The sequence below is a fragment of the Nicotiana tomentosiformis genome, chromosome 5 (genome assembly GCF_000390325.3).
Source record: "Nicotiana tomentosiformis chromosome 5, ASM39032v3, whole genome shotgun sequence".
Taxonomy (NCBI): domain Eukaryota; kingdom Viridiplantae; phylum Streptophyta; class Magnoliopsida; order Solanales; family Solanaceae; genus Nicotiana; species Nicotiana tomentosiformis.
Window position 1 is genome coordinate 41465304 of NC_090816.1, and position 12317 is coordinate 41477620.

Sequence of the window (12317 nt, forward strand, 5' to 3'; positions counted from 1 at the left end):
ATCTTGTCTCGCCCCATGCGCATAATAATATTTCCGCCTTGTCTCGCCCCATACGCAAACCCACATATATATACAACCCGCCTTGTCACGCCGTATGTGCAATTATCAATAACATTAGCATGGACAACTCACATGCTTACACCACGACATTCCTCTTAAACAATATCACGTGTGCCAAAGACATAAAAACACAATATAACAACTCGCACCATATGTGCCCATATGCCACAACATTTCCTTAAAATAATTTCAATAACACAACCACACATAGCCATCGTCTTAGCAACACTGAGTGCAACAACAATATTAACATGAGTACGACAAGTAAATCAACACAAGAATTACAAAACATAAGGAAACGGAAGAACGAGCTCGCAATGAAAGATGTGACAAGTGATAATGGTTTCAATAAGACTAACTCAACAATGAGAGAGATAGTGTGTAACAACGATATCAAATAAGAGTAACTCAACAATAGGAGAGATGATATATAACATTGATTCCAAATAAGAGTGACCCCAACGATAAAACAAATAACATGTAACGATGATTCCAAATAAGTACAACTCCACGATAAGAGAGATAACATGTAACAATGATTCCAATTAAGAACAACTCAACAATAAGAGAGATAACATGTAGCAATGACTTCAAAATGAGGATAAGTCAACAATGGAAGAGATAACAATAACTTCAATTAAGGATAATCAATTACGGAAGAGATAACATGGCAATAAAAGAGGCCACAACTTCATTTTAGGCATATAAGAGTATATTTGGCAACAAGGGTAGAACGTGAATCGATCAACTTCAAATAAGACACGTAAGGGCAAATTTGATAATGGAGGTTTTAACATAATAAGAGAGCTTCATTTTAATGTACGTAAGAACCTAAGAGTCTAAACCGGTCAAATTTCCCCATATAAGCCATGCACACACTCGTCTCCTCGTGTACACATCTTTCAGGTAGTTCAAATAGTACAACAACCAATCCCTATGGGGTAATTCCTCCCCACAACGTTAGGCAAGATACTTACCTCAAAAGCCCTCAATCAATACTCTAAAATAGCTTTTCCTTTACAATTCACCTCCGCCCGGCTCAAATCTAACCAAAATCGACACAATAACATCAAATAATGCAAGAGAAATCAATTCTAATAATTAAAGCTATAATCTTTATACAATTGCTCAAAAGTCAACAAAAGTCAACCCTAGGCTCGCCCGGTCAAAACCCGGGTCCATGGTAGATTTCGACTAACCATGACCCCATAGGTTCATATATGTGATTAGTTTCAAAAATCCGAGTCCAAATCGACTCTCAAAACTCAAATTCTTATTTTTCAAAAACTAGACAAAGTTTCCTAAATGTTCACTTTGATTCACGTGATTTTGATGTTAAACTCTAAGATATATTGATGGAATATGATTATAAATAGATTATAATCACTTACCCAAAGTTTGTAGATGAAAATCACTCTTCAAAATTGCCTCCTATCGAATCTAGGGTTCCAAAATATGAAAATGAGACTAAACATCCCGACCCTCAGCTTTTTGTCCAGTCGTAGGTATCGCAAATGCAACCTAGGGTTGGCAATTGAGATCCCCGAAAATGCGAGAAATCCATCGCAAATGCAACCTGGGGTTCGCAATTGAGATCCCCGAAAATGCGAGAAATCCATCGCAAATGCGAAGAAACTCACATCCATGCTGTCATCTCAAATGCGATAATTTGTTCGCAAATGCGAACATGGACACAGTGCAAATGCGACTAAGAAGATCGTATATGCGAACCAGCTCCCCCAGGCGCCCCATCATAAATGCGAACACTGGGTTCGTAAATGTGAACCTAGCAGACTACTGCTAACATCGTAATTGCAATCTAAAACTCGCAAAAGCAAGACCTGAGGCTTCTGATCACACCAACAATTTCCAAACTCTCCTGAACATTCCAAAATGCATCCGAAACTCACCCGAGCCCTCGGGGCTCCAAACCAAACATCAATACAAGTCTAAAAACATAGCACGAACTAGCTCGCATGATCAAATCATCAAAATAACATCCGAAATCATGAATCAGACCTCAAAACACATGTATTCAACATGAAACTCAAGAACTTCTAAAAACACAACCGCGCATCCGATTTTTATCAAATCAACTCAGAATGATGCCAAACTTTGCGGACAAGTTTCAAATGACAAAATAGACTTATTCCATGTCTTGAAATAGAAATCCAAACACGATATCTATGAAGTCAGCCTACGGTCAAACTTATCAAAATTCTAAGCCTTCAAATTGCCAACTTTCGGCAAAACAAAACAAATCAACCCATGGACCTCTGAATTTGATTCCTAGCATACGCCCAAGTCCAAAATCACGTCACAAACCTATCAGAGCCATCAAAACACCATTCCGGGGTCATTTTCACAAAAAGTCAAACCTCAATTAACATTTTCAACTTAAGCTTCTTAAGTGAGAACCACTCATCCGAATTCATTCTGAATCATCCTAAAATTAAATCCGAGCATGCACGCAAGTCATAATACACAATAGGAAGCCACTCAAGACCTCGAACTACTGAATGGAACTTTAAAGCTCAAAACGACCGGTCATGTTATTACATATTTGTAGAACCCGAATATATAGAGTATCTCGAATTTCCATGATTCTTTCGCTTAGCTCGCTAATATCAAGAACACGCAACCGGACTTGGTACTATCATTCACTTTGAGTACAAATGTCATTGTCTTGTTCTTATGAATCCCTTCCTTGAATTTAACCAGGTAGGGGTCATCACACTACTTCTTCTTTACTTCTATCACTAGAGATGATTTGATCCTATTCTGCACGACAACATTACCATTCCAAGAATCTACCAGTTAGACTCCTACACTCACTAACTACTAAAATTCCCTTTCCATGGGTCTCTTGTGTTCCTTCATGTAAGCCAGACTTCTCATAGATCTCCGATAAAGAGCGTCAGTATTCGCCTTCTCGTAGTGATAAAGGATGGCAATATCATAATCCTTCAATAGCTCGAGCTACCTCCTCTGCCTCAAGTTCAACTCCCATTTTTTGAAGATGCACTGAAGACTCTTTTGATTCATGAATATATCAACATGCACGCAATACAAATAATGATTCTATATCTTCAATGCAAACACCACAACTGCCAACTCTAAACTGTGAGTCAGATAATGTTTTTTGTGGTTCTTAAGTTGTCTCAAATCATAAGCAACCACCTTTCTATATTGCATAAGAACACATCTGAGACCAATCCCGGAAGTATCGCAATAGACTAGTAACCCCCTTCAAACCGACTGGTATGGTCAACACTGGTGTCGGGGTCAACCTTGACTTTAATTCTTGAAAACCTTTCTCACAAGCACTCGACTATTAAAATTTAGCATCCTTAAAACACATCCACAAACCTTCGGTAGTAACCAGTCAAACCCAAGAAACTCAGAATCTCTGTTGGCATCATGGGACATGGCCAGTTCTTTACTGTTTCTATCTTGTGAGGTCAATCTTGATTCCTTCGCTTGAGACCGGACCCAAGAAAGCTATATATTTGGGCAAAAATTCACACTTTGAAAAATTTGCTTATAACTCATTTCCTCAGAGCGTATGGAAGACCTCTTAGAGATGATTGGCAGGATCTTCCTAACTTTGAGAATACACGAGGATGTCGTCAATGAACACTATTATGAACATGTCTAAGAAAGTCTTGAAAATCTAGTTCATCAGATCTATGAATGCTGCTGGGGCATCTATTAATTAACTCGAAAGACATTACTATGAACTTGAATTGTCTATATCAAGTCCAAAAAGTCATCTTAGAAATATCGTTTTCTCTTATCTTCAATTGATGATATCATGATCTCAAATCAATCTTGAAGAAGTATTTGGCACAATGGTCAAGAAAATCATTGATCCATAACAACGGGTACTTGTTCTTGATTGTGACACTATTGAGTTGATGATAATCTATACACATCCTCAATGAACCATATTTCTTTATGACAAATAGGACTGATGCACCCCATGGTGACACACTCAGTCTTATAAAATTCTTCTCTAATAGATCCTTCAACTATTTTGTCAGTTCCTTCAAGTCCACTTAGGCCATCATATATAGTGCAATTGATATAGGTTGAGCATCTGGTAAGACATCGATGCCAAAATCAATCGCTCTATCGAATGGGATTCCGGGTAGATCATCAGGAAAAACCTCTAGATACTCATTGATAGTTGGCACATATTGGAGATTTCTTACCTCAACATTGGTATTTGTAACTCGTACTAAGTGGTAGATACATCTTTTGGTGATTGTCTTTGTTGCCTTAAATTAGAAAATTGTAACGACCCGACCGGTCTTTTGGGCTTTAGCATTTCCGTTCAGTGGTTTTATACTTTGAGTAGATTCATATGATGCATTACGACTTGTGTGTATGGTTATTTTTTATTTTCGAGAAGTTCAGGATATATTTGGAAGAGTAACTCTCAATTTGTAAGAATAAAGTTGGAAGAGTTGGCCAAGGTTTGACTTTTAAGTAAATAACCTCGAATTGATGATTTCATGGTTCCAATAGGTTTATATGGTGATTTTGGACTTGGGAGTATGTTCGTATTTGGATTTGGAGGTTCTTAGAAGGTTTTCTATTTACCGAAAGTTAACAATTTAAAAGTTTAGATATTTTATAGGTTTGATCGGGAGTTGACTTTGATGTTATTAGGTTCCTATTTGTGGTACAGACCTTTTTATAGGTTCATTTAGTTTATTGGAACTTGTGTGTACAGTTTGGTGGTATTCTGAGGTGTCTAGGTATGATTCGGACGCTTGGTGGGAAGGATAAAAGTTTATGAACTTAAGATAGTTCAACATGTGATTTGCTCTCTGAATCTTAGATTTGATGTTTCCGTATGTATTTTGAGACCTTGGATAGGTTTGGATAATATTTATGGACTTGTTAGCATGATAGGACGGGGTCCCGAGAGGTTCATGTGAGTTTTGAACAAGTTTGGGCATTTCGACATTTGGATGATGTTCTGAAGCTCTAGAAGCATGGAGGGCACTTTTTTGAGTGCTGAGGGCACTTTTGGAGTTCTAAGGCAAAGCCTTAAGTGCAACCACAAACCCTAGAGTGCGGAGGCAATGGCCAAAGCTCAGTGCGGACCGCAATAGGAAATCTGCAGGTTTGTTGGTTTGACTTCGGAAGCTTATATCTCCCAATCTATGAGGAATTTGGGGATTATCCAAAAATAAAAGTTGTAGCCCTTTGAGTCTAGTTTCCAAAAAATTTAGTTCGTCATTTAAACATTTGTACAAAGATTTATAATCATTTTACTTAAGGCTGGAAGTGCAGTCACTGCTGGATTGTGACCACAAAACTTGGAGTTGTGAGATTATATTTTTTATATAAATAAGATTTTGGATTTTCATTTTATTCTCCACCACTTTAGAGACTTGAGAGCTCGGTTTTAGAGGGTTTAAACCTAAATCTTCATCTACAAGCTTGGGGTAAATGATTCTAACCCATATCTATGGGTTTTACATGAATGCATCACTAGATTTAACATCAAAACAAGGGATTGAATAGTGAAATTTGGGTTTTTGTTTACAACTTAAGAGAGTGTATTTTGGGGATTCGAGTACCAATTTGGACTCACTTTTGGCATTTGGAATCGGCCAGTTATGGGTCATCGGATTTTGGTATTGATTTCGGATTTCGCGAATGCGGGTCCGGGTTGACCTTTGTTAACTTTTTGGTAATTCTTCATCGATCGAAGATTTTATGGTTTGAGATCACTTCCTATGGCATTGATTGACTTCCTTGGTTGATGACTGGCTTGGAATTGCGTGATTGGAAGGCTAAACAGAGATTTTTGACGCGATTTGAGGTTGACGACTAGCCTAGATAAGGTATGTATCTTTCCTAGGCTTAGATTGAAGGTATTTCCTCGTATGCTATGATGCTTGTTATATGTTGGAGGTGATGGATATGTGAGGTGACAAGCGTTTATGCGTGCACCAAGGTTGTTCATGATCCCCATAGACCTTAGGATATTATATGCCTTATTATGCTATTATGCCTCTTTGATGCCGTAGTTTCTCCACTTGTATGACTACGCGAGCTATTATTCACGCTAAAAATAATATCCATGCTATTTGCTTATCTTTGTTAGATATGATAGGGCTATTTCTGCTATGTTAAGTTATTTTCCTTAGCCTTAGTCATATTTTTTAGTCATGATGCTATATCCGCGTGTTATATATCTGTCTTTGTGCATTTTTATATGTTATCTCACATGTTGTTGGTATCTTTGTGCAACACGGGTTTGGGATGAGTTGTGGCACATTTATATATATTTTGTGCGGTATTTTTATTATGATAATGTAAGATGGTGGCATATTGAGACTTAAGGAGATTCATGAAAGTGTGAAATCCATCTCAAAATTGCCTTAATTCGCTCTCCAAGCCTCAAAATTTGTGAAAATGTCCTTAAAATCCCAAAATAGGCATTAAATACTCCTGCCAGGCCTCCTTCTTCGCAATCGCGGTCACCAACCTCGCTATCGCGATTCAAAAAATGTCCAGCATGATTTTACCCTGCACGATCGTGGCCAAGAAGCTTTGCGATTGCGATGAACAAACCTGAATAAACTTGCTCAACTCTTTCATGATAGTCTTTAGTGTAATGGTCATAACTTTCTGTACAACGTGTCAAATGACAGACGCTAAACACTAGTCACAAAGGGAAACTCCAAATTCCTTATAGATTGCAAGATATAAGCTCTTGAAATTAGCCTAGTCACAACAATTGTTTTTACGCACTCGCGAACAATCCCTCGGTGAACATGATTCACAAGACCAAAATTGCACTTTACTCATCAGGAACGTGGCTCAAAGTTCCACGATCATGATGTATACTTATGTTGCAAGAAACCAACAGTTGAAAAGGGCCAAGAAATGGTCCGAAACCACCCCGAAATTCACCCAAGTGCCTCCGGACCCAGTCCAATCATACCAACACTTCCATATACCTAATTCAAACTTATACAAAGGCTAGAAACACCACAAATAACCTCAAAGCCAAGAATCAAAGATCAAATCATTCTATAAACTTTCAAACATTTTAATTTCGCTGTACGCGTTCAAATCACACTTAGGTATTCTAGATCACAACCAAACTTTGCACGAAAGTTCCAATCAACTAAATGAACCTACCCAAGGTTCTGAAACACTAAACGAAATCCGATAATATCAAACTCAACCTCCGGTCAAACCTATGAACTCTCCAATTCTTCAAATTGCTATCTTTCTACGAATAAAGTCAAAATCCACTGGGAATATCCAAAATCAAATCTGAACATACATCCAATTCCAAAACCACCATACAAACCTATTGAAACCATTAAATCCCTATTCCGGGGTCGTTTACTCAAAAGTCAAACCTTGATCAACTCTTCCAGCTTAAAGGTTTCAAGTTGAGAATCACTCTACCAAATTAATCCTGAATATCTCGAACATCAAAACCAATCATATACGCAAGGCAAAATGCATCATATGAAGATACTAAAAATCTCAAACCGTCGAATAGAATGCTAAAGCTCAAAACGACCGGTCGAGTCATTACATTCTCCCCCACTTAACTATATGTTCATCCTCGAATGTGCCAAGAGTCATTCCAAAACTGCCAAATCATTGTATAAATTCATCATACATATACCCATAAGTGATCTCACGTTGCCTTAATCCTTGTAAGTCCACTAACACAATCATGACTGAAGATTCTTCCTTCAACCTTAGCTCACATTCCTTAGAACCAAATTCTAACTGTCACGACCCCAAATTCCCTCCGTAGGATATCGTGACGGCACCTAATCTCTAAGACTAGGTAAGCCTAACAATATGCAGAAATATTAACTAAGAGATTAAAACTTGAACATCCCAACAATTTCATAAATAGAATCTACTAAAACTCAATACGTACAATCCCAAAACCTACTAAGTCACAAGCTCTAGATACAGTACCGAATAATCCTATACATCATTGTCTATTAAAAAGTAAAGAAATAAGGAAGGAAAAGGTAGAAGGGGATTCCGAGGCCTGCAAACGTGGGCAGGTATACGTTGAAGTATCTAAAAGAAAGCAACTCAGCGCGCTAATACTGGGGCTGATAGGATGTTCCTGGATCTATGCAAAAACATGTGCATAAGCGTAGTATGAGTACACTACAACAGTACCCAGTAAGTGCCAAGCCTAACCTCGATAGAGTTGTGATGAGGTTAGGTCAAGGCCTTACTGGAGATAATAAGAAATAAGACAGAAGACATAATAATATAATGATTGTAAGGCCCCGTAAAAATTTTGTAAAGGAATTTAAGTTTTCGTGGTGCCGAACTAGGATCACGTGTTTGAGGATTTTAGACTCGGACTTTTTGGGTTGAACAATGCACTGGGGAGTAAAGGAAAATTTTTGCCAGAAAAATTCATTTCTACGGCCCACTATGCGGTTGCAAAATAACTCTGCGGACCGTATAATGGTCGCAGAGTGAATCAGAGGCGGGGCAGCTTCGAGGAAGGTCTGCGGTGCATTATGCAGCCGCAGAACAGGTCTGCGGGCCGCATAACTACCGCATACCCAAGCAGGCGGCAATTGTTTTGGACACCAAATTGTGCGGCCGATATGCGGACCGCATATCATTTTTGAGTTTTTATAACCCGACCCTACTTCTTTAAATAGATGCAATGGACCATTGCTTGAGCTAAAACCTGATGTTTTTAGAGTGAGAGAGTGCCCTAGAGTGGGAAAGTGTTCTTGAACAATTTATTCATTAATTCTTGCTCAAATCTTGAAAGATTAACAAGGAAAACCCACAGGGTCTTCATCCTAAAGGTAAGATTCTACACCCTAACCCTCAATCTCGAATTTTATCTAGAATTGGGTAATTAGCAAGATAATTTTGGGCATGGAAACTGTCCATCTTGCATGCATGTGTTATCAAAGGGTGTAAGAGGATTGTTGAGATAAGAATGATATATAATGGGTTTGGGATCATGGAATCCACCATAGGAGGACCTTGAAACCTTAATGCACACCTAGTGTTTGATAAATACTCAAATGAGCTAGAACCATGATCATCCTCCTAATTTTGGTTCAATTTATTATATTTCTGAAATAGATTGAAGTTGCTAGGAATTCCAGAACATTTTAGAGTTTAAGGAAGCTCCATTGAGGTATGTTGGCTAAACTCTTCTCCTAGAATTGCATTCCACGGTATTCATGTAATTTATGTTAGTCCCGAATTGTTCATTATGAAAGTGGCTATTCCGAATAAGCTTGTGTTGAAAGATATATGTTCAATATGTATCCCAAAATGCTTTTATCATGTTATGTTATCATTTGAGAATATGTTCAAAGTATGGGCTGTGCATTAATAATGTTGCGACTTCAAGTCAAGTTCAAACGAAGGCTATTATGCCAAATTTTGTGAAAAACCTCTATGTGCTTAAGACTCTTAATTGCTCACATGTGTACTAAAAATATTGATTTGAAATGCCTTGTTGTGGATGATGATGATTTCTGAAAGTGAAGAAGGTGAGCATGAAATATTAAATACGGCCGACGTGTCAATAATGATTTTATAATTGTGGCCTCTAGTCCCAATGAAATGAAAAGATGTGAAAAAGTATGAAATGAGATGATTGATAGAAAAGGATGATGTCGATCCACACGGTATTGTGGTGAGATGGCCTAGCCGATCGGGTCGTGATCGGACACCATGTCGCACACATGGTGGTGATTGTGCTGGAAATTGTAATTGAAATTGTGATTGTGGTTGATGTCTCGGATGAAATGGCCTAGCCGATCTGGTCGTGATCTAACTCCGTGCTAAAAGTACAATGGTTTTGGTATTGTGAACATTGGTATTGTTAACAGTGATATTATGAACATTTGTATATCGGTGCTAAAGATCTCACAACCAAAAATAATATTATCTTCGTATTTTGGAAATTATTATGTTTTAACTTGGAAATTAGATATCATTGATTGTTGATTATTGTTTCGATGGTTTTCCCTTTTATGTTGGCATTCTATTTTGAAGGAGGACAGTTAGCTTTACATACTAGTACTATTCCATATGTACTAACGTCCCTTTTGCCGGGGGCGCTGCATCTTCAATGGATGCAGGTGGTTCATTAGCGGGGCAACTTTGGTCCTCATTAGCAGTCACTTTCTATTCAGCAGGTTTTGGTGAGCCCTACTCTATTCCGAGCTTTATGTCATCTGACGTTGTATTTTGTACTATGAGGTATAGCCGGGGCCTTGTCGCCAGCACTTCCATTCTTCACTTTTGTTGTACTTAGAGGTTCCGTAGACAGGTTGTGGGTGGTAGACGATGTTGAGAATTGAACTAGAAATGTTGGTATTTGGCAAACATGTTTTTCATTATATTTATAAACTTGTAATATTTTAAAAATTATGAATGAAGCTGCTAATGGAAATGAAATGGGAGTTGTTAATGAAATCTTTTCAATGTTTGATTAATGGAGTACATCTCCTCTTTATTCATGGATGAGTTTGGGTAGAAGAAAATCTAATAGGCTTGCTCGGCTGGGTTCACTTGGTTGAGCGCCGGTCGCGCTCCCCGATTTCGGGGCGTGACAATGATAATGGCAAAGGAATTAAAACAATAAAGAATTTACGAAAAGTCAAGGCGATCAATACAACACGAAAGGAAGACAAGGATTTTACATGTTAAGGAAATAATAACCAAACAAATACAACAAATAGAGAAAAGATCAACATGGGCACTCCCGAGGTACCGCCTAGCAGTCCCAAATCATAAAAGTAACTCACAATCTTTCCTTATATCACCACATGGGCCTTTACATTCAGTTTTAAAAATTATTTTTCCCGAAATAGCACCCCGCATTTTAGCCCACCTTATCACACCGCATAGCTTCTAGTAGTTTCCCTACTAACCACGTGTATCAAACCCACCTTATCTCACCACATGAGACCTTATACCACCGCATGCGTGTCAATAATAACAACGACAAGACAGAAACCTGGTGCAAATAACAACAACAACACGATACAAACCTCGTGCAAACAATAACAACAGCATGCCAGAAACCTCATGCAAACAACCAATCAATCACCTCAACAATAACACGAATGCCAAACATAACAACTAACTAAAATGGCATTTCACAACTTATACCTTGCCTCAATAGAAACCACGACCTTTGCAACTCAACACCAAACTCAACAACAAGATATTTCAAGGATAGCAATTTCATGTAAAGAATTCCACAGTTAAATAATGAATACAGAATCAAGAAGAAGCAAGTAATTCAACTAAACATTTAGTACAAACTGCAAATAAGAGATAAGACAAGTAGACATGTGAAGTTAGGCTAAACATGATGACTATAACCTACTAAAGTAACTCAAATAAGGCATGAAAAGGAAACTACGTAGCTAAAACTTGAATTTCAACATTTAGCCAGTGTACGCACTCGTCACCTTGCATACACGTCCTCCACATATCACAATTATCACAACATACCAAATCCTAAGGGAAATTTCTACCACACAAGGTTAGACAAGTTACTTACCTCAAACTACGCTAAATCAATCAACTAGAAGGCCTTTCCCTCAATTTTCCAACTCTGAACGTCTCGAATCTAGCCAAAACAATTTCATACTATAAATATAACTAAAGGAAACTATTTTAAATAATGAAATTATGATCTTAGCAGGAATTGAAAAATCGCCCCAGGCCCGCGTCTCGGAACCCGACCAAAATTATAAACATCCGAACATTCATTCGATATCGAGTCTAACCATACATGAATTATTCAAATCCGACCTCTTTTCGCCTTTCAAAACTCAAAAATTTAGTCTAAGAACTTCTACAATGTTTTCCCAATTTTAAACTCTAAAACACTAATTAAAAGATGTAATTAACAGTAGATTCATGGGAATTAATCAAAAACGAGTCATGAATCCTTACCCCAACAATTCCTCTAAAAATCCCTCAAATTTTGCCTCAAACTGAGCTCTCAAAATCCCCAAATCAAAATGAAACAAAACCCTCGAAAAATCCCCTTTTCGGCCCAGTTACATCGCACATGAGACCACACTGCCGAATTTGCGGCTCCGCACCTGCAGAATAACCATCGCAGTTGCGGACTACACTTAAGCCCAAAGAATCTGCTTCTGCGGAAAAAGGCACGCACCCGCGCATGCGCACTTGCGGCTCATGCGTCGCACCTGCGCTTATGGACGCATCCGCGATCCTCT